The sequence below is a fragment of the Ranitomeya variabilis genome, chromosome 1 (assembly GCF_051348905.1).
Source record: "Ranitomeya variabilis isolate aRanVar5 chromosome 1, aRanVar5.hap1, whole genome shotgun sequence".
NCBI classification, from domain to species: domain Eukaryota; kingdom Metazoa; phylum Chordata; class Amphibia; order Anura; family Dendrobatidae; genus Ranitomeya; species Ranitomeya variabilis.
This window is the reverse complement of record NC_135232.1, coordinates 1,050,385,076-1,050,412,356: the sequence shown is the minus strand read 5'-3', so window position 1 is coordinate 1,050,412,356 and position 27,281 is coordinate 1,050,385,076. Positions and strand designations below refer to the sequence as shown.

The 27,281-nt window shown below is 43.7% G+C and overlaps 1 protein-coding gene, 1 long non-coding RNA gene and 2 other non-coding genes across 6 annotated transcripts in view; 1 reads left to right on the top strand and 3 right to left on the bottom strand.

The window, feature by feature from the left end:
• Positions 1-14,844: 14,844 nt before the first annotated feature.
• Positions 14,845-21,391, bottom strand: LOC143793117 (uncharacterized). Of its 3 annotated transcripts, none has more exons than XR_013220053.1 (3): positions 21,196-21,391; positions 17,726-18,081; positions 14,845-16,485 (listed from the first exon to the last, which is right to left on the bottom strand). It is a non-coding gene; the product is annotated as an uncharacterized LOC143793117 (long non-coding RNA). The 3 variants fall into 3 exon arrangements; XR_013220054.1 differs by lacking the exon at positions 21,196-21,391 and adding an exon at positions 20,676-21,181; XR_013220055.1 differs by lacking the exon at positions 21,196-21,391 and adding an exon at positions 21,098-21,120.
• Positions 16,557-16,671, bottom strand: LOC143797491 (small nucleolar RNA SNORA26). The gene has a single exon (XR_013220509.1). It is a non-coding gene; the product is annotated as a small nucleolar RNA SNORA26 (small nucleolar RNA).
• Positions 20,867-20,982, bottom strand: LOC143797492 (small nucleolar RNA SNORA26). Its single transcript, XR_013220510.1, has one exon. It is a non-coding gene; the product is annotated as a small nucleolar RNA SNORA26 (small nucleolar RNA).
• Positions 21,384-27,281, top strand: part of LOC143793116 (uncharacterized) — a 189,694-nt gene continuing 183,796 nt past the window's right edge. Inside the window, exon 1 of the mRNA XM_077279774.1 lies at positions 21,384-21,512. The gene's annotated coding sequence lies outside the window, so the exon portion shown is untranslated. The remainder of the gene's footprint in view (positions 21,513-27,281) is intronic.

The following is a 27,281-nucleotide window of genomic DNA, read 5'->3' as shown; positions in this document are numbered from 1 at the left end:
ACCCCATTTTGGAAACTAGACCCCCAAGGAACTTATCTAGATGCATAGTGAGCACTTTAACCCTCAGGTGCTTCACAAATTGATCCGTAAAAATGAAAAAGTACTTTTTTTTTCACAAAAAATTTATTTCAGCCTCAATTTTTTCATTTTCACATGGGCAACAGGATAAAATGGATCGTAAAATTTGTTGGGCAATTTCTCCTGAGTACACTGATACCTCACATGTGGGGGTAAACCACTGTTTGGGCACACGGTAAGGCTCGGAAGGGAAGGAGCGCCATTTGACTTTTTGAATGAAAAATTAGCTCCAATCGTTAGCGGACACCATGTCGCGTTTGGAGAGCCCCTGTATGCCTAAACATTGGAGCTCCCCCAAAAGTGATCCTATTTTGGATACTAGACCCCCCAAGGAACTAATCTAGATGTGTGGTGAGCACTTTGAACCCCCAAGTGCTTCACAGAAGTTTATAACGCAGAGCCGTGAAAATAAAAAGTAATTTTTCTTTCCTCAAAAATGATATTTTAGCCCAGAATTTTTTATTTTCCCAAGGGTAACAGGAGAAATTGGACCCCAAATGTTGTTGTCCAGTTTGTCCTGAGCACGCTGATACCATATATGTGGGGGTAAACCACTGTTTTGGCGCATGGCAGGGCTCGGAAGGGAAGGCACGCCATTTGGCTTTTTGAATGGAAAATTAGCTCCAATCATTAGCGGACACCATGTCGCGTTTGGAGAGCCCCTGTGTGCCTAAACATTGGAGCTCCCCCACAAGTGGCACCATTTTGGAAACTAGACCTCCCAAGGAACTAATCTAGATGTGTGATGAGCCTTTTGAACCCCCAAGTGCTTCACAGAAGTTTATAACGCAGAGCCGTGAAAATAAAAAATATTTTTTCTTTTCTCCAAAATGATTTTTAGCCCGCAATTTTTTTTATTTTCACAAGGGTTACAGGAGAAATTGGACCCCAAAAGTTGTTGTCCAGTTTGTCCTGAGTACGCTGATACACCATATGTGGGGGTAAACCACTGTTTGCGCACACGTCGGGGCTCGGAAGAGAAGTAGTGACGTTTTGAAATGCAGACTTTGATGGAATGACCTGCGGGCGTCACGTTGCGTTTGCAGAGCCCCTGATGTGCCTAAACAGTAGAAACCCCCCACAAGTGACCCCATTTTGGAAACTAGACCTCCAAAGGAACTTATCTAGATGTGTGGTGAGCACTTTGAACCCCCAAGTGCTTCACACAAGTTTGTAACGCAGAGCTGTGAAAAGAAAAAAAACATTTTTCTTTCCTCAAAAATAATATTTTAGCCCCGAATTTTGTATTTTCCCAAGCGTAACAGGAGAAATTTGACCCCAAAAGTTGTTGTCCAGTTTCTCCGGCGTATGCTGATACCCCATATGTGGGGGTAAACCACTGTTTGGGCACACGTCGGGGCTCGGAAGGGAAGTAGTGATCTTTTGAAATGCAGACTTTGATGGAATGCTCTGCGGGCGTCACGCTGCATTTGCAGAGCCCCTGATGTGCTTAAACAGTAGAAACCCCCCACAAGTGACCCCATTTTGGAAACTAGACCCCCAAAGGAACTTATCTAGATGTGTGGCAAGCACTTTGAACCCCCAAGTGCTTCACAGAAGTTTATAACGCAGAGCCGTGAAAATAAAAAATAATTTCTTTCCTCAAAAATAATTTTTTAGCCCGCAATTTTTTATTTTCCCAAGGGTTACAGGAGAAATTGGACCCCAAAAGTTGTTGTCCAGTTTGTCCTGAGTATGCTGGTACCCCATATGTGGGGGTAAACTACTGGTTAGGCACACGTCGGGGCTCGGAAGGGAGAGAGCACCATTTGACTTTTTCAACGCAAGATTGGCTGGAATCAATGGTGGCGCCATGTCGCGTTTGGAGACCCCCTGATGTGCCTAAACAGTGGAAAACCCTCAATTCTAACTCCAACACTAACCCCAACACACCCTAACCCTAATCCAAACTCTAACCATGACCCTAATCCCAACCCTAACCCCAACACACCCCTAATCCCAACCCTAACCATAACCCTAACCACAAGCCTAACCCTAATCTTAACCCTAATTCCAACCCTAACCCCAACACACCCCTAACACTAATCCCAACCCTAACCACAACCACCCTTAACCCTAATCCCAACCCTAACCATAACCCTAACCACAAGCCTAACCCTAACCCCAACACACCCCTAACCCTAATCTTAACCCTAATTCCAACCCTAACCCTAAGGCTATGTGCCCACGTTGCGGATTTGTGTGCAGATTTTTTGGCACGGTTTTGAAAAATCAGCAGGTAAAACGCACTGCGCTTAATCTGTGGATTTACCGCGGATTTCCAGTGTTTTTTGTGCGGATTTCACCTGCGGATTCCTATTATGGAGCAGGTGTAAAACGATGCGGAATCCGCACAAAGAATTGACATACTGCGGAAAATACAACGCAGCGTTTCTGCGCGGTATTTTCCGCACCATGGGCATTGCGTTTTTAGTTTTCCATAGGTTTACGTGGTACTGTAAACATGATGGAAAACTGCTATGAATCCGCAGCGACCAATCCGCTGCAGATCCCCAGCCAAATCCACACCGTGTGAACATAGCCTAATTCTAACCCTAACCGTAACCCTAATTCTAACCCTAATTGCAACCCTAACCCTAATTCTAACCCTAAGTGCAACCCTAACCCTAATTCTAACCCTAATAGCAACCCTAATTCTAACCCTAACCCTAAGTGCAACCCTAACCCTAAGTGCAACCCTAAGTGCAACCCTAAGCCTAAGTGCAACCCTAACCCTAAGTGCAACCCTAAGCGCAACCCTAACCCTAAGTGCAACCCTAGCCCTAGTGGAAAAATAAAAATATTTTCTTTATTTTTTTTATGTTCCCTACCTATGGGGGTGATAAGGGGGGGGGGGTTATTTACCATTTTTTTATTTTGATCGCTGTGATAGGTTCTATCAGCATGTCAATTCTTTGTGCGGATTCCACCTGCTCCTCAATAGGAGTCCGCAGGTGTAAAACCGCAGTAATTACCAAAATTACAATGGACTAATTTTTAATAATATAACCCATTGTAAGCATGGCAGTTTATCACATACCCCTCCAGTTGGCTTTGAACCATTCTCACAGCTTCTCCTTAGCGCAGCATTTGCAGTTTCATAAAACCGATGACAGCAGCAGGCAATAATCAATTCTGTAGTGCCATTGTAGAGGAGTGTAGGAGAATCTAGCTCTGCTATAACTAGCTAATGCAACACATAAAGGGCATAAAGGGCCATTGTATTGATGCCGATAGCCTGACCAATTCTATTGTGCAGACAACTGTACAATAAGGACAGGCTAAGAGGCTCAATGAAGCCCTTTTCAGATCAGAGGTTCACCAGGACAGAACCACTGAGGTTCAGATCAGTGGTTCTGTCCTAATCCACCAAACTGGCATGTATAGGAAGAGGGATTATACATTTACAATATGAACTTTGGTTTTAGTAACTGCTCATGCTCACCCTCTTACTCATGTCTACTACAGGCTGTTTGCTTTAGTGGTTTACTGTAGGGTTGCATTTGTGGAAATAATTGGTATTTTATAGTATTTAGCACACAAAGTTGCTTTAGTGGGTTATTTGTATTGGCCCCTTGTTTACGTATGTGTTCCTTTTTACAGGAGCAGTGTGTACAGAAGCATAAAGGTTTTAACCTGGGAGACTCGGACGTATTTCTCGCAAGTGAGAAGGAGCCCTTAGGTCTTGTGAGACTTGTGCAATACCCCGATGCTGCTGCCGGCACAGAGGAGCGGAGTGTGCGGCTGCATGTATTCCTATGCGGCCGCACGCTCCAATCTGAGTGCCGGTGTAACAGGCCAGATTAACCCCCCACCCAGAACATACCCGGGGTTAAAGTGGCCTAGGGGTATAATCTGGCCTAGGCCACTTTAACCCTGGGTATATTGTGGGCGGGGGGGGGGAGGTTAATCTGGCCTGTTACACCGGGTCAAACCGTATTTTGACTTGACTATTGGAGGATGTACAAGAAAAGGAACCCATGACCTTCTAGTCCTGATTTGTGTTTGGTACACGGACTATATCTGTTGGTAATATGTGGTACACATTTTGCATTTTTTATTGTTACAGGGGAAAACATGTACCCACATATTACCAACAGATATAGTCCGTGTACCAAACACAAATCAGGCCTAGAAGGTCACGGTTCCTTTTCTTGTACATCCTCCAACGTGGTGTACATGATACAATGTACGAGATGCCCTGGAAGTATCTATATTGGGGAAACTATGCAAAGACTACAAACTAGGATGAATTTACACAGGCACACAATCAGGAATGAAATGGACACACCTGTGGGAAAACATTTCTCTGGACCTGGACACAGTATGACAGACTTAAAAGTCTTAATACTAAAAGGTAATTTTAAGGACCACAGGGAAAGAAAAATTTGGGAATACAAACTAATGAATGAGTCCTAGTGTCAACGAAGTAAACAATTTTACACCTGGATTTATGAGTCACTACATGGACACAATTCACACCTCCACCAGACGGACTCCAGATAACTATGAACATTTTTCCCACTGCCTCTCCATTTGTAAGAAAATGCCTAATTGGATTACCTTGGCTTATCTATGGACTCATCACACTTCCCACCCCCTAACAAATGTCCTCCTGTAGTATTCTTTAAGGCCATGTGCACACGTTCAGTATTTTTCGCGTTTTTTTCGCGTTTTTTCGCTATAAAAACGTGATAAAAACGCGAAAAAAACGCTTACATATGCCTCCTATTATTTTAAGTGTATTCCGCATTTTTTGTGCAAATGTAGCCTTTTTTTCCGCGAAAAAATCGCATCGCGGAAAAAAAAGCAACATGTTCATTAAAATGCGGAATTGCAGGGGATTCCGCACACCTAGGGGTCCATTGATCTGCTTACTTCCCGCACGGGGCTGTGCCCACGATGCGGGAAGTAAGCAGATTATGTGCGGTTGGTACCCAGGGTGGAGGAGAGGAGACTCTCCTCCACGCACTGGGCACCATATAAGTGGTCAAAAAATAAGAATTAAAATAAAAAACAGTCCTATACTCACCCTCGATGTCCCGCGCAGTCTTCCCGCCTCCACTGCACGCTGCCGTTCGGTTCCTGTAGCTGGTGTGCGGCGAAAGACCTGCCGATGACGTCACTGTCCTGTGATTGGCCGTGAGCGGTCATGTGACCGCTCACGTGACCGTGACGTCACGCTAGGTCCTGTGCGCACAGACCAGCTATAGGAAGAGGAGCCGGACGCCGGTGAGGAGATGTCTGGGTGAGTATAAGCATTTTTTTATTATTTTTATTATTTTTAAACATTCTATCTTTTACTATAGATGCTGCATAAGCTGCATCTATAGTAAAAAGTTGGTCACACTTGTCAAATGCTGTTTGACAAGTGTGACCAACCTGTCAGTCAGTTTTCCAAGCGATGCTACAGATCGCTTGGAAAACTTTAGCATTCTGCAAGCTAATTACGCTTGCAGAATGCTAAAAAAACGCGAAAAAAACGGAAAAAAAACGCAAAAAAAAAAATGCGGATTTCTTGCAGAAAATTTCCGGTTTTCTTCAGGAAATTTCTGCAAGAAATCCTGAACGTGTGCACATACCCTAAATGTTGTGCTTGTTTCTTATTAATCTATTTGTAATCTTGCCTGAAGGAGCCACTGTGCTCTGAAAGCTTGCAAACATTTTCTGGTTAGCCAATAAAGGTATCACTCCTAGAATACATCTGTCATCATTGGGCAGAAAAGTATTCACATCGGTTCTCCTCATGAGCATCTTTTAATGCATCCCATTATTTTTTTTTAAATTCTTTAAGTTTTCAAGTAACAAACAAAATATCAAAACATATATGCTCACAAACACATCTCTATTATATGTAGATACAAGAGAGACATGGAACACTGAAAGCAACAGGAGTTCAATGCAGATATAGCTTGAAGTAGACAAGTGAGCATAAAAAACATAAATCAAACTGGTTCAGGCCTGAAAAAGATAGCCTAAAATTGAATTATTAAACATATAGAGTAAATAAAGGCCACAGGGTGTGACGGTAGGAAGTTTTCGCAAGCATCTTATTCATTTCTGGAAGTGAGGAAGGACATGAGGCTCGTATAGAAGGTAAGTCAGTCAAAATGGCAGGACAGCCAAGGTGGTGGGCAAGGCCACGGCGTTGCATCATAGAACCCTGGGGGGAGAGAGGGGGGGGGGGGAGAAGTCATTCATAGCAATGAATGTCTATTCAGGTAAAGATGGGTTCATGGGGGGGTCATGGGGAGGGGCGGCCAAGTCCGCCCGAATGGGATGAAAATTCAATCCAGGGAAGCCAAGAGTTATGAAACTTCTCGTGTGAACGAGTTTCCCAGCTAGAAAGTTCTTCCAAGCGAAATAAGTCTTGGACCTTTGAGGTCCATTCTTTCAACGTTGGGGAAGCTGATTGCCTCCAATGTGTAGAGATCAAATGTTTGGCAGCTGCAACTAGTATGGGAAGCAACTCGTGTTTCCCTGGATTAAAAGTTGTGGAAGGGAGGGAAAGCAATACATCCTGGGGAGTCAGGTCTTGCGACATTAGACCCATGTTGTGTAGAGATGTATTGATGTCAGTCCAGAATTGTGATAATCCCGGGCAGAACCAAAAGATATGCAGAAGAGTCCCTGTAGATTGGGAGCATCTCCAGCATAATGGGGAGTCCGTTAGCCCAAAGTGGAAAAGCCGCTCTGGGGTTCTGTACCACCTAGAAAGAATTTTAAACGAGTTCTCTTGTAATAAAATACATCTAGAAAACCCGTGGGAGTTGGCAAGCACCTGTTTAGTTTCTCGGGGGGATAGTGTAATTTTTAATTCTGTCTCCCAGGAAGAGAGATAAAGTGGCTTAAATTGGTTTGGGGATTTTAAGAGATTAGCGTATAACTAAGGGTACTGTCACACTCTGCAACTTTCCAACGATCACGACCAGCGATACGACCTGGCCGTGATCGTTGGAAAGTCGTTGTGTGGTCGCTGGGGAGCTGTCACACAGACCGCTCTCCAGCGACCAACGATGCCGAAGGCCCCGGGTACCCAGGGTAAACATCGGGTTACTAAGCGCAGGGCCGCGCTTAGTAACCCAATGTTTACCATGGTTACCAGCGTAAAAGTAAAAAAAAAAAAAAAAACAGTACATACTCACATTCCGATGTCCTTCAGGTCCCTTGCCGTCTGCTTCCCGCACTGACTGCCGCCGTAAAGTGAAAGCAGATCACAGCGGTGACGTCACCACTGTGCTCTGTACTGCCTTACGGCCGGGAGTCAGTCAGAGCGGGAAGCAGACGGCAAGGGACCTTAAGGACACCAGAATGTGAGTATGTACGGTTTTTTTTTTTACTTTTACGCTGGTAACCACGGTAAACATCGGGTTACTAAGCGCGGCCCTGCGCTTAGTAACCCGATGTTTACCCTGGTTACAAGCGAACGCATCGCTGTCACACACAACGATCCAGCGATGACAGCGGGAGATCCAGCGACGAAATAAAGTTCCAAACGATCTGCTACGACGTACGATTCTCAGCAGGGTCCCTGATCGCTGCTGCGTGTCAGACACAGCGATATCGTATGGATATCGCTGGAACGACAGAAAAAAAGACTCGCACATCCTAACTAGTGTGAATAGGTGCATACCAGGAGCAGCTACCTCCATACATAAATATACAAAAAGGTTGCACTCTATCGTGCCAAAGCATGTCTAATATGGAATACTTGAAATTTGAATAGCAAAATGGCTTTTGAACATTAGAAAATTATTTAAGAGACGCTTAGCACAGAATTTGATATAATCAAATAGTGTGTGCCCATCAACCGACGTCAAGGTGGTCTCATAAACTGATGGGTCCCTGACCTCCCTGTCCAAATGTGAACACTTACCAAAGGCCAATGTCTGTATGCCTGGGTGAATGTGAAAACCTCTGTTCAGCACAGCCTACATATGAGTTGGCCGGGACCAAGTGTAATGAGATGCAATTAAAAACCACATGGTGATGGGAGGAGTGCTCAGTCAATAAGCTAGCATTGAAATGACAGAAAAAAGACTCGCACATCCTAACTAGTGTGAATAGGTGCATACCAGGAGCAGCTACCTCCATACATAAATATCGCTGGAACGTCACAGATCGTACCGTCGTAGCGACAAAAGTGCAACTGTGAGACAGTACCCTTAGAGACTAACGTAGTAATTGGCGATTTCAGCCTAATCAGAAATTCTAGCCATAACCAGTCCGGGGGTTGTTTCTCGATTGATTTGAGTTTCGACATGATATGTCGAATATGGTTTTTCTGAAGAAGGTTGGAGGGTTATTTAGTCGCATTAGACGGCCAATTGTCGGTGCAATGAATCTGTTTGGACAGAAATTGAGAGATTGTGACATTAGACAGGGAATCCCAAAGTCCGAAGGCATCTACGTAGTTAGGATCTGTTAGCCAGGGAGTAACTTTGAGCAGAATATTGTCGAGAAAATGGCACAATGGAGGACGGTTTGGGATAAGGGTACGTCTAATAGATAAGGTGTTAAAAAGTATGTCGTCAAATTTTTGTTGCGGGGGTAGGGTAGATGTCCAGATATACCGATAAGCCCCTTTACCCAAAAGATTAAAACACAGCAAAGACCACAGATATAGAGAATATATCTCATATATATTATTCTCAATACAGAGATGAAAGATTATTGGTATGCTGTGTAGATTGGTGACCACCGCCACCTAGTGGAAGAAAAGACCCAGACCACCCTATCAAGGATTACCAAAAAATATCAGAACAAAGATCTTTATTTTGAATATATAATTAATTTAACATATACAGGAGTAACGACACATAATAAAATATCATAAAAACTACATCATATTAAAACCAAACACAGGACCAAAAAATAATTGCATAAAATATGCAGGCCACGGTATACTAGTATATATTATATTATTTGCAGTCCCTCACCCACACTGCTCTAAAAATATCAAGACTCAATTACAAAGAGATAAAGTGCAAAAAGAATTGTGCTATACTTATGTATGTATTGCATAAGTACTGTGCAAAAAAACCGCAAAAAATCTCTCTAAAAGTGCAAAGTAGTGCTTCTATAGCCACCATATAGTGTGCTAGTCTGCACAAGACAACTACTTAAAAGTGCAAAAGTGCCCCAAAAAATATATTTATTTGTATATGTATATATATATATATAGTGCCAAAAGACAGCAAAAAAGTGCACAGTGCCACAACTGAATCACACAAATGTGTGCAGGCTGGAGGGGACAAACAATGGTTGTCAATATATTACCTCTAAGATGGCCGGGTCCTGTGTTGGCGCACCCCAACGCGCGTTTCGGACACTTTTCCTTCGGACCCCCTGACGAAGGAAAAGTGTCCGAAACGCGCGTTGGGGTGCGCCAACACAGGACCCGGCCATCTTAGAGGTAATATATTGACAACCATTGTTTGTCCCCTCCAGCCTGCACACATTTGTGTGATTCAGTTGTGGCACTGTGCACTTTTTTGCTGTCTTTTGGCACTATATATATATATATACATATACAAATAAATATATTTTTTGGGGCACTTTTGCACTTTTAAGTAGTTGTCTTGTGCAGACTAGCACACTATATGGTGGCTATAGAAGCACTACTTTGCACTTTTAGAGAGATTTTTTGCGGTTTTTTTGCACAGTACTTATGCAATACATACATAAGTATAGCACAATTCTTTTTGCACTTTATCTCTTTGTAATTGAGTCTTGATATTTTTAGAGCAGTGTGGGTGAGGGACTGCAAATAATATAATATATACTAGTATACCGTGGCCTGCATATTTTATGCAATTATTTTTTGGTCCTGTGTTTGGTTTTAATATGATGTAGTTTTTATGATATTTTATTATGTGTCGTTACTCCTGTATATGTTAAATTAATTATATATTCAAAATAAAGATCTTTGTTCTGATATTTTTTGGTAATCCTTGATAGGGTGGTCTGGGTCTTTCCTTTACCCAAAAGGGCCAATTCGAGTTGCATGTTTAGGTTATCTGGGTTAGGTTTAACTAAGTTTATCCATCTAGCGAGGTGGATTGCTTTGTGATAGGTGCGAAAATCAGGCAAGCCGACTCCACCCTCGCCTTTGGGTAAAGAGAGGATGTCTAGCTTTTTTATATTTCCACACAAACTGAGAGACCAATTGGGTAACTGAAATAAAGAATTAGGAAGAGTTATAGGGACCATATTCATGATGTAGAACATTTTAGGAAAGATGTAGGATTTTATAATTTATCCTACCTATCCAAGATAGATATGGAAGGTCATACTTTTTTAAGTCTAGTTGTAAGTTGGCTAAGAGGGGAATGTAGTTATACTTATAAAGGGAGGGTCAGCCATTAAGTAGATTCCAAGGTATTTTAATTTGTCTACAGGCCAGTTAAAGGGGGTGTCCTTTTTTAATATTGAGACATCTGTGGTGCTTGCCAAGATATTTAAAGCTTCTGACTTACTCATATTTATTTTAAAGTTAGAAATCTCACCAAATTCTGCAAATAGTGACATAAGTCTGGGGAAAGATGAACTTGGGTTAGTGGTTAGAAGCAGGAGATCATCAGCAAAAGCAGCCACTTTGACCTCTGTCTCACCCACCTTAAGGCCTTTAATATCGGTGTCTTGCCTTATCCTTTCCATCAGGGTTTCCATTACCACTATAAAAAGGGTAGGGGAAAGAGGACAGCCCTGTCTGGTGCCATTACGTATTTTAAAGGGCTCCGAGAAGATCCCGTTCACCCCGACTAGCAGATGGGTCCACATAAAGGGACATAATGGCGTCTATGAAAGGGGGCGGGAAGGCAAATTTTTGTAATGCGCAGACCATATATTGCCAACTGATCCTGTCAAACGCATGCATCCCATTATTTTATTTGGCTTTGTAGCAGCTGCCTGACACTGGCCGCTAAATGCGAGTGTCATCCACCCATACCCCCGGGTCTTTTTCATAGACTGTTGCCCAGTTTTAGAATTAAGCATACATATTATTCTACCCACGTGCATGACCTTACATTTATCTCCATTAAAGCTCATTTGCCATTTATCAGCCCAAGCTTCTAGTTTACATAAATCATCCTGTAATATAAAATTGTCCTCTGTATTGATTAACCTGCAGTTTAGGGTCATCTGCAAATATTGAAATTCTGCTCTGTATGCCCCCTACAAGGTCATTAATGTTAAAAAGAGGGCCCAATACTGACCCCTGTGGTACCACACTGCTAACCACAACCCAGTCTGTGTGCTCTATTAACAACCACTCTTTGTTTCCTATCCCTGAGCCAGCTCTTAACCCACTTAAGGTACCTTCACACTGAGCGACGCTGCAGCGATATCGACAACGATGCCGACCGCTGCAGCGTCACTGTGTGGTCGCTGGAGAGCTGTCACACAGACAGCTCTCCAGCGACCAACGATGCCGAGGTCCCCGGGTAAACATCAGGTTGCTAAGCGCAGGGCCGCGCTTAGTAAACCGATGTTTACCCTGGTTACCAGTGTAAATGTAAAAAAAAAAAAAAACACACTACATACTTACATTCGCGTCCCCTTCCCTGCACTGTGTAAGCGCCGGCAGTAGCAGGGCACAGCGGTGACGTCACCGCTGTGCTTTGCTTTCCGGCCGGCACTTGACACATTCAGTGCAGGAAGCTCTGAGCAGCAGCGCGGACACCAGGGGACGTGACAGACATCAGAGGGTGATTATGTACTGTTTTTTTTTTTTTTTACAATGGTAACCAGGGTAAATATCGGGTTACTAAGCGCGGCCCTGCGCTTAGTAACCCGATATTTACCCTGGTTACCATTGTAACACATCGCTGGCATCGTTGCTTTTGCTGTCAAACACAACGATACACGCCGATCTGACGACCAAATAAAGTTCTGAACTTTCAGCAATATCACAGCAGGATCCAGATCGCTGCTGCGTGTCAAACACGATATCGCTATCCAGGACGCTGCAACGTCACGGATCGCTACAAAGTCGTTTAGTGTGAAGGTACCTTTACACATTTCCCCATTATTCTCATTGTATGTATCAACCTTTTGTGTCACAGGGAATCAAAAGCTTTTGAAAAGTCCATCTACAGGTCCTTCTCAAAAAATTAGCATATAGTGTTAAATTTCATTATTTACCATAATGTAATGATTTCAATTAAACTTTCATATATTATAGATTCATTATCCACCAACTGAAATTTGTCAGGTCTTTTATTGTTTTAATACTGATGATTTTGGCATACAACTCCTGATAACCCAAAAAACGACCTATTACCCTAATCTTCTGAATCAACTAATTAACTCTAAACACATGCAAAAGATACCTGAGGCTTTTAAAAACTCCCTGCCTGGTTCATTACTCAAAACCCCCATCATGGGTAAGACTAGCGACCTGACAGATGTCAAGAAGGCCATCATTGACACCCTCAAGCAAGAGGGTAAGACCCAAAAAGAAATTTCTCAACAAATAGGCTGTTCCCAGAGTGCTGTATCAAGGCACCTCAATGGTAAGTCTGTTGGAAGGAAACAATGTGGCAGAAAACGCTGTACAACGAGAAGAGGTGACCGGACCCTGAGGAAGATTGTGGAGAAGGACCGATTCCAGACCTTGGGGAACCTGAGGAAGCAGTGGACTGAGTCTGGTGTGGAAACATCCAGAGCCACCGTGCACAGGCGTGTGCAGGAAATGGGCTACAGGTGCCGCATTCCCCAGGTAAAGCCACTTTTGAACCATAAACAGCGGCAGAAGCGCCTGACCTGGGCTACAGAGAAGCAGCACTGGACTGTTGCTAAATTTTGAATGTCATTCGGAAATCAAGGTGCCAGAGTCTGGAGGAAGACTGGGGAGAAGGAAATGCCAAAATGCCTGAAGTCCAGTGTCAAGTACCCAGTCAGTGATGGTGTGGGGTGCCATGTCAGCTGCTGGTGTTGGTCCACTGTGTTTCATCAAGAGCAGGGTCAATGCAGCTAGCTATCAGGAGATTTTGGAGCACTTCATGCTTCCATCGGCTGAAATGCTTTATGGAGATGAAGATTTCATTTTTCAGCACGACCTGGCACCTGCTCACAGTGCCAAAACCACTGGTAAATGGTTTACTGACCATGGTATTACTGTGCTCAATTGGCCAGCCAACTCTCCTGACCTGAACCCCATAGAGAATCTGTGGGATATTGTGAAGAGAAAGTTGAGAGACGCAAGACCCAACACTCTGGATGAGCTTAAGGCCGCTATTGAAGCATCCTGGGCCTCCATAACATCTCAGCAGTGTCACAGGCTGATTGCCTCCATGCCACGCCGCATTGAAGCAGTCATTTCTGCCAAAGGATTCCCGACCAAGTATTGAGTGCATAACTGAACATTATTATTTGATGGTTTTTTGTTATTAAAAAAACACTTTAATTTGATTGGACGGGTGAAATATGCTAATTTATTGAGACAGGTTTTTTGGGTTATCAGGAGTTGTATGCTAAAATCATCAGTATTAAAACAAAAAAAGACCTGACAAATTTCAGTTGGTGGATAATGAATCTATAATATATGAAAGTTTAATTGTAATCATTACATTATGGTAAATAATGAAATTTAACACTATATGCTAATTTTTTGAGAAGGACCTGTACACTATGTCCACTGGGTTCCCTTGGTCCAGTCTGAAACTTGCCTCTGCATAGAAATGGATCAGATTAGTCTGACAGGAACGGTCCCTAGTAGACCCATGTTGATATTGGGTCATGAGGTTATTCCTCTTCAGATACTCCAGTATGGTATCCCTTAGCATGTCCTCCAGGATTTTACCCACAGTAGGAGGTTAAGCTTACTGGCCTATAATTTCCGAGTTCAGTTTGTCCCCCTTTTTGAATATTGGCACTACATTATACGCCAGTCCTGTGGTACAGACCCTGTTATTATGGAGTCTTTAAAGGGAACCTGTCACCCTCAAAATCGAAGGTGAGCCAAGCCCACCAGCATCAGGGGCTTATCTACATCATTCTATAATGCTGTAGATAAGCCCCCAATGTATCCTGAAAAAGAAGTTACGATTATACTCACCCAGGGGCGTTCAAGCTGTGGTCCGGTCCGATGGGTGTTGGTCCTGTCCAGCACCTCCCATCTTATGAGGACGTCTCGTCTTCACGCTGAGGCACCAACGCACTTTGTCTGCCCTGTTGAGGGCAGCGCAAATACTGCAGCGAGCAAGGAAAAAGGTCAGGCCCGGCACCTGCAGTACTTTGCTCTGCCCTCAACAGGCTAGACAAAGTATGCCTGTGCAGGAGCCACAGCGTGAATGCAAGACGACATCGCAAGAAGATGGCAGGCCCTGGACCGTGACACCCATTGGTCACCCAGGTGAGTATAATCTAACCTTTCAGGTTACATCGGGGGGGGGGGGGGGGGGGGGGGGGCACTTGCTGTAGATAAGCCTGATGCCGGTGGGATTAGCTCACCTATGATTTTGGGGGGGTGAAAGGTTCCCTTTAAAGATTAAAAATAATGGTCTATCAATGGCTGTACTTAAACTACTTTAATGGCATTGTGCAGAAACTTCTAGTTTGGGCAAGACTTGAATGGCTCCAAGTTCACACCCATATTGGTTCTTTTCATGTGTTGTCAAGATTTAGAAAAACTACACCAGGTTTTATGTTTATTGATCAACAAAATACAGTTTTAAGGGAAACAAGCCAGTTACTTCCTTACAGAGCACCCCAGGATGATACTCCTGAGCATCATTTTTACTTTAATATTCACAGCCAGAGTCATTTTCATTAAGTTTTTTATTATTCATGTCAGTCAAGGATACAAAAAACAAAACAGCTTTTCAAAGCAAAATAATTCAGCACTACAATGGCACACAGAATAATAAGAGCATTTGGTCCACAAAAAACAATTCTTCAATACACTTCACATAAAACGATTGATCTAGCATTTAGGCAATAAGACTGTTCCGTTTCTTGCTGTCCCAGAGGTGCATAGATATACCATCCAAGCACACAAGTGCTATAGGAGTTTACCAGTATTTCAGTGGGCAGAAGATGGGACTAACCAGTAATTTCACCATTTAGAGGGAAAAACCTAAATAAAAAACTTGAAATAAAAGTTGTTCTGTTACAAGTCTGCACACCAAGTGTTAACACATGATGACACACTGATTCTTGAACATGTAGTTGGTTACTGTGAAGCAGTTCATTACAACTTGGGTCATTTATCCCAGGACTCCCCTTGCAGTCACCCCAGCACAGGCTACTCCCGTAGTGCACCAAAGTGATATCACTGCTGTCACAGGAGCACCAAAGCCTGTGGCAGCAGCGATCAGGTGACACATGTGCATCAGAGAAAGCCAATGCCTCAGTGGGTGTGACACAAATGGGTCATTGCTTCTTGCGTTGCCTGTGCTGATGAGTGGTGGGGGGGGGTGTCACTGCTGGAAAGTATGGCCATTTGCAGTTTTCACTACATCCATGCACCTAGTAAGTTTACCTGTAAGAGGCTGTCAGAAATAGCTAGAGAGTGCAGTTTAAGTCCGTTGTAAAGTATGACTTGGTGGCACTGTCTGAATGTACCCCCAAGCCTGTGCCTTCATAGCAAGTCATCCTACTTTCCTGACAATCGGCCACCAGGCTACTGGAGATTACAATGTAATGTACTGAGCACTGGATCTGGCAGCCAGTTAGGCTGGTCCTGTTAGGAAATACCAGAACTACATGACATTTAGCCTATATTAGGAGAAATTACAGCCATTATTTGTAGTGAGAATCCTCAGATACCAACTAGTAGTTATTGTGTTCTAGTAAATTCTTGAAAAGGCTGCAAAATCAGGAGGCTTTCCCATAGGGAGCATTTTAATTTGTAACAGATTTACCACTATGCATGAGACTTCACATCAGTGAGCCTCCGATATCTTAAGTGCATGCCCCCTATTCTTACCAATACATCTCAGCACCATAACCATTGAGACAGATCACTGGCATTTGGAAATAATGCTGCAGCCAGAAGTAATTTCTAGTGAACGTTTTGGCCCACTGTCTGCTGGAAGGGGGAGAAAAAAAAAAAGCCACAATACCTAATAATTACACATCTGAACATAAGGAATAACAGAGCCAAACCCACTCTTGAGACTTTAGACCCAACTCCACAGGTTAGATTGATATGGCGTGGGAATGGAAATAAGACTTTACTAAATGTTGTGCACAAGCTGAATAGTATAATTATGCAAGCACACATTTTACCAAGCTCTCCACTAGGCCAATGCGAGAGTCAAGAAAGGCATCAGACAGGAGTCCGCCAAGTCAGGTGGTGTAAGAGTTAAATGGATCTTGTATAGTTGGCCATCAGGGTAGACAGATTGCAGATTGTAAGCCATAGATAAAGGAAGTGGACTTTAGATGATTCTCAAGTTCCTGTAATAATAAGACCAAGTTTTAGTATACACAGTAAAACAGTGATGAAAATAACTGCAAGTCAAACAATGCACTGTTGCTCCCGACAGGATACAAAGTAAAAACATTTTTACCTTGAGTTTAAAGAGAGCTTTTATATACCCCCCTGTGATGGCCACTGAAAGAATAAAGTCTTAAAGTGGGCAAAGCTGGAAAGGGGACACATTTAGAACTAGTTTGAATACTTAAAGGAATATCCCCACCTTTGACCTGGCCATAACTTGTCGTTATGCCATAAGTGCATATCCACAATATTTACACTCCCAGTCTTGCAGTGAAGTGGCCACAGGCCCCACACAACAGAAAGCCGTGTTCATGTCATGTGTGGCCACCTCAGTTCACCCTGTCTGGATTGAGCTGCCAAAGCGTGCAAGACAGCGGTCAAAAGGACCCTACATTATAGAGATAGACCAGGGACATGCACCTATGTAGGATAAACGTTACAATAGACTACTAGAGTAGTGAGGCAGTATATAGCACCCCATCTCTATCATGGGAGGCTGTATAATAGGTGCACATTACAATCCACCAAAAGCTTGCGTAACTATAGTTAAAGCAATTGCAATCCATTATAGATTACAGGGAACCATCTACAAAATATTTGTTACATGTAGATTTATCACATTCTAGTATGCACTGCAGGTCAAGGTCTCCAGCATGTGGACAACTTTATAAAATCCCATAAAAACAGATACAATATGTAGTTAGTAATTCAGCAGTGTATACACTTAGGGTATGTGCACACGTATCTGTGAGGGCTGCGGATTTTATCACAGCGGATTTGATAAATCCACAAGGCAAAAGCACCGTTTTTTTCCTGCGGATTTACGTGCAGATTCCACTGCGGTTTTATACCTGCGGTTTTCTATTATGGAGCAGGTGTAAAACCGCTGCGGATTCCGCACAAAGAACTGGCATGCTGCGGAATGTAAGCCGCTGCATTTTAGCACAGTTTTTTTCGCAGAATGTGCACTGCGGATTTCGTTTCCCATAGGTTTACATTGTACTGTAAACACATGGGAAACTGCTGCGGATCCGCAGCTGCAGAAACGCTGCAGATCCGCAGCGTGTGCACATAGCCTTACATGTAGACTAAGCAAAGCAACAGAGGTTTAAGACTGGGCTGTAAAACTAATTGCATAAAGCAGACTGCATTAACAGGTCAAGCTTTTACACTTGGAACAAATCAATGTAAACACACCCGTGTCGTTCAGCATGATGATGTGGAGATTAGGGTACGCTGGAGCATTTACTAAGCAGCCTGTTTCGGGGCACTAGCCTGCTGTTTGTCTTCATCTGTTTGGGAATTGGACCACTCTCTGTACACACGAGATACTGTTGCACGTGAAAAGCCAAGCAGTTTTGCAGCCTCTGCAACACTCTTGCCTGAAAGGATTGTGCCAATTATCATGCCACGTTCAAATTCGTTCAGCTCTTTCATTTTCCCCATTTTGGAGCACTGACTAATTGGTGCACACACGAGAGTCTTAAAAATAAAGTTCCACTGGCAGAGATTTCACTCCAGTCGGTCAAATAGCACAGATTTCCAAGAGATTCCTAGAAAAGAAAAGCAAACAATTGTAAATGTAGAATGAAGATACATATGTAGTCTGCACAGACCCCGAACAAGCCGGAATATATAGAGAACAAAAGAAGCCTTGGATGAACATAAACATTTATTGTGAGATTACTACTATCCTAGCAAATGACAACTGAGGTATGTACACAGTCCTAATTAATAATGGCTGCACAATGCGATGTCGTGTTACCAAGCTTGCTCTTATCCCAAACTCTCCAAATGGGGTAGCCTCTTTAGGCAGACATTGAGGGAACTGTTTGCCCTTTGTACAGATTGAGGGCATCACTATAATTTCTGAACGATTATTACAGCCATGTGCCATAACAGAGTGTAAAACCCCTTTCATTGGTCTTTTAATGAAGAGGAACAATTTTCTAGTAAAAGCTTACACAATTAAGGGTCATGTTTTGAATCCATAAGGTTTATTCTTATGTCCCATTATGAACACAATATATCGTATATACTCAAGTGTAAGCCGAGAATTTCAGCCCATTTTTTAAGGCTGAAATTGCCCCTCGGCTTATACTCTAGTCATACCCAGGAATCGGCAGGGGATGTGGAGTGGCAGCTGTCTAAGCATACTCACCTGCTCCTGGTGCGGTCCCTGGCAGCTTCTTCCTGTAGTGAGCGGTCACATGGTACTGCTCATTACAGTAATGAATATGGACCTGACTCCCATAGTGGTGGAGCTGCATATTCATTACTGTAATGAGCGGTACCATGTGACCGCTCACTACAGGAAGCTGCCGGCGCCGGGTAAGCAGGGACTGCGCCAGGAGCCGGTGAGTATAAGCAGTGCGTGATATTCACCTGCTCCCCGTTCCACCGTCACCAGCCGCCGCTGCATCTTCTGCACCGACGCTCAGGTCAGAGGGCGTGATGGCGCGATTAATGCGCGCGCCGCCCTCTGCCTGAGCAGTCAGTGCAGTGGACGGGGAACATAGCAGCAGTGGAACGGGAAAGGTGAGTATAGCAAGTGCCAGGGTGCTGAGCGGCGAGTATGTTTTTTTTTTTTTTTATTGCAGCAACAGCATTGTAAGGGGCAAATGACTGTATGGAGCATCTTATGGGGCCATAATCAGCATTTATGGAGCATTACATGGGGCAAATGACTGTATGGAACATCTTATGAGGCCATAATCAGCATTTATGGAGCATTACATAGGGCAAATGAATAAACCCAAACTGGTTAATCCAGTCAAACCATTAGAAAGACATGACTAGAGCCAGCTTGCAGCCAGGGCCAAGTGACTCAGACATTGCTTCTGTAGTAACAGACAAAGTGGCATGGTATCAGAAGCAGGAGTCCCATGTTGTTATGGGCTCTATTATCTAAAAAACATTTCTATAACCATCAATACACTACACAGACCCCATATTAAACAGGGCCACTATGCTTCCCTTTGAATAACTGACCCAGACCTCTTGGGTATGTGCACACTAAGTATTTGCTAGGGAAATTTCTGCATCTCATGGCAGTAAAAACAGTGTAAAATATACAAGTTTGTTGCAGATTTTCCACACTGTACGCATGAATCTACAGCAAACACTGAAAGAACTGGCATGCTGTAGATTAAAATCTGCAAGAAAAAAGCTCAACATGTGGACGAGACATCACAAGTCTCATTGTTTGCTGGGACTAGTCAAAATCCTTCAGGTTGTGACAAAATTGCAGATCATAAAAAAACCCAACATGTCCACAGACCCTTAGGACTTGTTCCTACAGTGTGTTTTCCCCGTATTTTTTATGTCTGATTAGATGAGATTTTTCTGAAAGCTCATGCTACCTTTTCCATTGCATGTCAATTTCGTCACCATTTCCCTCCCCAATGAAATGGAAAAACAGCACAAAAAAAACTATGCATTTTATATAGCATGTATCCTTCAAACATTTTAAGGAGCCAAAAGGATTGCTGAATATATTTAAGTGCACTATTACTTGTGGGTTTCTTTAAAAAAAGAAAAAAAAAAAAGTGTATATACAAACTGTTCAGAGGGGGAAAAGGACTTGAACTCTACCAGCACATATTGATAGCAGCAATTTGCCGACACGGTGTTGCAGGGCATTGCCCCTTGTCAGTACCCCAAAACACTGCCTGCAAGTGGAGATTCTGATTTAGCTTTTATCCCAAGTCATATTATATTGCAAGACTGATTAAAGAGTCGGCAAGTGACATGTAGGATCACTACTTCCCATAGGTGGCGCTAGTTAGTTCTCTTCTCTGAAGAGAAAATTTGCATATTTAGTTTCCCAAATTTGCTAGCAAGACATTAAGTCTCCCCACTGGCCTACCAGACACTGCATAAGGACAAAACAGAGCCCTTAACACAATGGATGAAAGCAGAAGATGGAGCCAGAGGGGAGGTTTATGCACTGGATTGTCATTTTGAAAGCTTGGTCATTTGCAGATTCTTCTAACACTGCAGTCTCCTGCACAATGCTGCATTACTGACCGCAGAAGGATACCCCCCCCCCACGACAACGTGATCCATCAGTCTACCTGGCCTCCGCCGCTGATCTATGATCACATCAAGGGTTAATGTGCAGCAAAAACCCTTTTCCTGTACTCACCAGATGGGGAAACAGTCACTCTAGCTTTGTTCTAACTATTTAGATGCATCAGTGCAGAAACAAAGCCCCCAGAGACGGCAGCGCTCCCCCGGCCTATACGCTCCCCCGTGCTATGTGCTCCCAGCTGCAGACCCGCATCACGTGGTGCAGCGCTCACAGCGCGGGGAGGTTAACCCCTCCCGGCCGGGTATTACTGTCCCTCACGACAGGATACAGAGGGGAGATGGCGGCTCCGCGCTGTGTTTTAGAGAGGGTTCGCTCTGCCCCCGGTGATGCCACTGCAGGCACGGCAGCTCTGAGTGGACAATGAGGGGGCGGACACGCGGCGGCACATGACCAGACCTCGGCCTGCGCTGAGAAGAATAGTGGCCGGCTGCCAGGCTCCGCGGGATACGACGACGAGCGAGCACCGCGGCTTTTACCGACGTCTCGGCTGCACCGTAACCCTGGGCAGCAGCTGAATCCGCCGCCCCGTGCAGCACGTCCCCGCACACAGCCCGAGCTTCGCACTGCTACTTACCAGCAACCGAGCCCAGAGAGGAAGAGGAGGGCCCGGCCGCCAGCTAATAAAGGAGAGCAGCTCTCGCGAGAGTCAGCGGGGGCGCGCGGTGCCAGACGCCACGTGACTGATTCTCGCTCCTGCTGCAAGCTAATGTGTGCAGCGGAACTACAACTCCCTGCATGCCTTGCTGTTCACGGACTACTGATGTGAAGGATAGCCGTTGTAGTCCGCAGGAATTTTCCTTTTCTGCTTAGTGAATAGTGAGGGTGATTGTCCAAACCTGGCAACAACTCCTGTGCCACGAAATGAACACGTTCTAAGGCCGCGTCCACACGGTCAGTATTTGGTCAGTATTTTACCTCAGTATGTGTAAGCCAAAATCAGGAGTGGAACAATTGGAGGAAAAAAGCCGAGGTCACACGTGCAATGCAAGAGACTCACGTGAGGCTCTCACCTCAATAACTCACTGCCACCGGAGCTTGGACCGGAGTGTTCCGTACCGGCGGCAGTGCCGGGTATTGAGGGGAGAGACTTGCGCAAGTTACTCGCATTGCAGTTACAAGTGTGACACCGGCATAATAGACACACGTCCCCACCTGTGTATTATCACCCACCCACTGATAGTGTGCACATGGCCGTACAGGAAACGCCATAATGACCTACTAGTCCCAGAATAAGGCCGGCATCACACTAGCGTAGGATATTGGTTAGTGCTATGCGTGAAAACATCGCACAGCACTCGGACCAGTGTTAATCTATGGGGCAGCTCACATCACTGTGTATTTTCTCACGCATATTCTACATGCGAGTGAAATCGCAGCATGCTGCAATTGTCACCAAGACCCAGCCGAGACTCGCCAATGCACGCCTATGGGTGCGAGAAAATAATCGCACCGCACTCGAACCATGCAAGTGCTGACCGATTTTTACACTCCAGTGTCCTTTGGAAAGCTGGCAATTCATGTGCGGTGAACAGTAAAATCACACTGACAGGTTGGAATAGAAATATATATATATATATATATATATATATATATATATACACACACACACATACATACATACTAGATGCAGTCCGGTCCAATGGGTGTTCCGGGTCCGGTGCCTCCCATCTTCTTGCGATGTCATTCTCCTGCTTGCGTCATGGCGGTGTCCGTATCTTATATCTGCCAAAACTGCTGACAGGTTCGCTTTAAGGCTCAGTGAGACGACTGTAGTACATCTCCATGTGCTGTCTGTATGCAAAACAGATAGCACACCGACAGTGCAAGGACCAATGCAAGTCAATGCGATTGTTCACATGAACATTTTTACACACGGACCGATGGTTTGCATTTAAAAAGTTGTAGCATGCAGTACTTTCATCCATATTCTGCATCAGATTTGCCTATTATTAGTCAATTGGTACACAAAAAACGGATCACATACCACTTACCATCCATAGGTCACTTTTTTTATGGATCCTGTATTTGACGGATGTACAAAATGGATATTGACACAGATGAAAAATGGCCTGCTTTTTTCCTGATGAAAAATGCACGATTTTGCAGTTGCTCATCTGAACCTGGCGTCAGACTGAGCTGAATTACTAAGGCTGGGTTCACATCACATATCCACTCCTCAGTGGTGCCGTTAGGGCTTATGTCTGAAGGTTTGAAAAACAGGATTTGGCATTTTCATCAGTACCCTCTTATTTGAGGATTTACCTAAACGCAGTCGACCACGACCAAATGATGTCTGACAGTATAATTTGACTTTGTTTTCATCATTAAAGTCAATGGCCCCATCTACGCAAATGTCCAAATCCTGTTTTTCTGCCATAAATATGAAATAGGTCTGCCATACATATGTCATGTGTCTGAATGTTGGGCTCCTTTTTACTTAGAATCTAAAAATAGTCTGTGTATTTATAATTGTGGCATAATGTACCTAATTTCAACTTTTGTCATTAACTAAGAACATTAGGAGTCCTGGGATGTCATCAGAAGGCAACATTTGCTAAAAGGGTTTTCCACTTTCTGTGCTAATTGAGCGCCATGAAATGCATTAATTTAGTCAGTAGGATGTTACTGCAGTATGAGGGTGGCAGTGAGACCGTCTAACCTTCTACAGACATGTACCTGACCATTGCCATAGCCCATGTCTGGTATTGCCACTCAGCCTCAATGGAACGGACCTGCAATACCAGACACTACATATAGCCAGGAGTGGCACAGTTTATGTAAATATAATGCCAATATTTCTTGTCTTCATATAACATTTTCACTTGCTATGTAATGACTCTGTTGCTGGGTGTTCCAGGACGAAGGCCTCCTTCCTTATCCCTAACACTACAGGCGCCTTAGCTCACTCTGTTCCCACAGATTACTTCTGATGGTGAAGATGCCGGGGCCACATGTCTTGCCTTAGCTCCTGGATTTGTCCTCAGTCTGTATCCATCCCCCACCCAGGAAGTAGTAGTGTACCGTAATACACCAACCAGACTAACAGGGTAATACGAACTGGGGTAAATAAAAATACCAAACATGCAAATATACTGTACACTCACATATAACAGAAAATATATAAAAAAGTCAGCTCACCCATCAATCGGTTCCGGTATCCAAGCACGGAAACTGCAGTGTAGCAGGGAAAAAGCAAGTCATGAAGGTATAAGGCTACTTTCATACATCAGGTTTTCGCCGTCAATCTCAATCTGGCTAATATTCAAAAAACCGGATCCGGCGGCAATGTTGCCGCCAGATCTGTTTTTTTTCCCATAGCACTGGATGACCTTGCGTTTCGTCTGGTTTTTGCCGAATCCGGCAAATCTGCCGTTACCGGTTTCTGGAAAAAACGTCCATAGTCACGTTTTTGTCTCCGGCGAAAAAGCCGGAAGCGCCGGATCCAGCGTTTCCGGCTGTTTGCTAGAATGGAAGCCTATGGGAGCCGGAAGGTGCCGGATCCGGAAAATGATGGATTCCGGCACCTGATTCCGTTTTTTTAAACTGAGCATGCTCCAATTTTTTTGTTATCCAATTATCTGGATAAGCTAGTCGGATCCGCCAAAAAAAACAGATCTGTCGCATCAGTTTTTCACAATCTGCGACGGATCTGTTTTTTCCAACATTCGACGGATTGTGCCTGACAGCAAAAACCTGATGTGCGAAAGTAGCCTAATCCAGCTCAGGAAGGTCTGTTAAAAAAAACAAACAAAAAAAAACTTGCGAGGACTAAAGGTACCGTCACATTAAGCGACGCTGCAGCGATATAGACAACGATGCCGATCGCTGCAGCGTCGCTGTTTCGTCACTGTGTGGTCGCTGGAGAGCTGTCACACAGACAGCTCTCCAGCGACTAACGATGCCGAAGTCCCCGGGTAACCAGGGTAAACATCGGGTTACTAAGCGCAGGGCCGCGCTTAGTAACCCGATGTTTACCCTGGTTACCAGTGTAAATGTAAAAAAAAAAAAACACTACATACTTACATACCGGTGTCTGTCCCCCGGCGCTGTGCTTTCCTGCACTGACTGTGAGCGCCGGCCGGAAAGCACAGTGGTGACGTCACCGCTGTGCTTTACGGCCGGCCGGCACTCACAGTCAGTGCGGGAAGCTGACGGCGAGGGGACAGACACCGGAATGTGAGTATGTACTGTTTGTTTTTTTTTACATTTACAATGGTAACCAGGGTAAACATAGGGTTACTAAGCGCGGCCCTGCGCTTAGTAACCCGATGTTTACCCTGGTTACCAGTGAAGACATCGCTGGATCGGTGTCACACACACCGATCCAGCGATGTCAGCGGGTGATCCAGCGACGAAATAAAGTTCTGGCCTTCTAGCTCCGACCAACGATATCACAGCAGGATCCTGATCGCTGCTGCGTGTCAAACACAACGATATCGCTATCCAGGACGCTGCAACGTCACGGATCGCTAGCGATATCATTGTTAAGTCGCTCAGTGTGAAGGTACCTTAAGAACTGTTGTTTGAAACCTGTCTGCCCACAATATATTCCCACATGGGGGTTGTGTTTTTTTATGATATGTAACCATTTTTATGATATTTTTCCAATAAAGAATTACGTTTTTTTTTTTTTAACAGACCTTCCTGGGCTGGATTATACCTTCATGACTCACACATAACAGAGGCATGCACCCGGGAGTGGAGAATGAGGTTAAACCAAAGTAGGAGAAGAAAGGGAATTATCACACACTCAAAACCTAGCAACAGTCACATATAAATCCACCAATTACCTTCTTCAATAATAACCAAAAACATCCTCCAGCCATGTAGCAGAAGCTAACTCTGACAATGAGTGCTAAGGTCTGTTTTATATAGGAGATGGGAGTGGCTAACAGTGCACAGCTGAGAGCTAATAGACTCCTGCACTGCCAAAAGAAGTTTACACTGTTTAATAAGAAAGTGAAGTACCGTATTTTCTGGTGTATAAGATGACTGGGCGAATAAGACGACCCCCAATTTTTCCATAAAAAAATATGGAGTTTGGGATATACTCGCCGTATAAGACGGGAGTCATCTTATATGCCCAGTCATCTTATACGGCGTGTGCTGTGCAGATGGTTCCCAGGGTCTGGAGGAGACTCTCCTTCAGGCCCTGGGATCCATATTCATGTAAAAAGAATAAAAATAACAAATATCGGATATACTTACCCTCCGACGGCCCGCGGCTCTCAGCGGTGCAAGCGGCGGCCTCCGTTCCTAAGGATGCATTGAGCGAAGGACCTTAGATGACGTCACGGTCATTCGACCATGACGTCCCAGGGCCTGAAGGAGAGTCTCCTCTCCTCCAGACCCTGGGAACCATACAGGACCGCTCCCTGGCGTATAAGACGACCCCCGACTTTTAAGATGATTTTCAGGGGTTAAAAAGTCGTCTTATACACCGGAAAATATGGTACTTTTAAATCAGTGCAGGAGCAGCAGAAATCGGACACTGCAGTCCTCTGGCTCCTCTCTGTCGCGGTAAACCCCGTTAAATGCCATTTCCATTATTATAGAAGTACAACAGAAAATTTAGCTTTTTTTTTTCCAGAGCTGTACGAATTGATTTCCAAAAAAAGTAGAAAGACACTTTCTAGAAAAAATATATATATTTTCTGCAGTTGTACCAAAGTGAACCTACATGTGTATTTTTGATTATGAGAAATTGGTTGAAGAATTTTAAAAGACTTTGGAATGAAGAGTTTGGTTTCCATGGCACATTAGTTTAGTCAGATCTCTTACTAGACAGATAAACATTCTTGGAATGGATGCCAGACAGACGCCGATTCATATCACAGTTACATAATAAAATGAACAATAAAATAAATATTTATTGATAAATAACCTCTCTGGCATCAGCAGATTCACTGGAAAAATCACTAAAAATAACAATTTCTCTTTGCTACGCCTAATTTGGTGGAGGAAATTTCCTAGTGAATTGAGCCTGAATACATACACAACGGGATCATTTAGTGAATATTATATTTCTAGGCAACGTGAAGGACAATGATGTATCTTGCAATGTGTTAGAAAGAATTGATGGTCTTATAATAAAATAAACCAAATCAGGCCAGAAAAAAATAAAAAGTCAACCTAGTAAATGTAACAACAACTTACAAAACAGAGGAGACTATGCAACAATACATAATTAATCAGCAATCTTTATTATATTATGATTAATATTGAAAAACAATAAAAAGGCATTTAAAAAAAGGGAATTTGTGTCTATGGAAAAAAAGGTAACACGCTGCAAAATCTGGAAATCTAATGCTGCTAATGTGTTAGTGCATATACAACCTGGTGAAAATTAATAAAAATAACCCACCAAATGTAAAGACAATACATAGAGCAATAGTCTATAGATAGTATTGATAAAATTAGAATTGTGTCACCCATCTAATTCAAGTAACTTCAATTGACTCTATATTGAAAACCTGTGCTGCTATAAGAAGGAGTAAAAAATTACGACAGCAGCAATTCAACAAAGGATATCACATAATATGAGGGTCATCAGCACATCAACTAGTCCCACTCCAACGTGCGTTTCACAATAGCTTCTTCAAGGGAGCAGCCACTTTTTACTTCATTTTTTGCAGCACAGGTTTTCTATCTGGAGACATG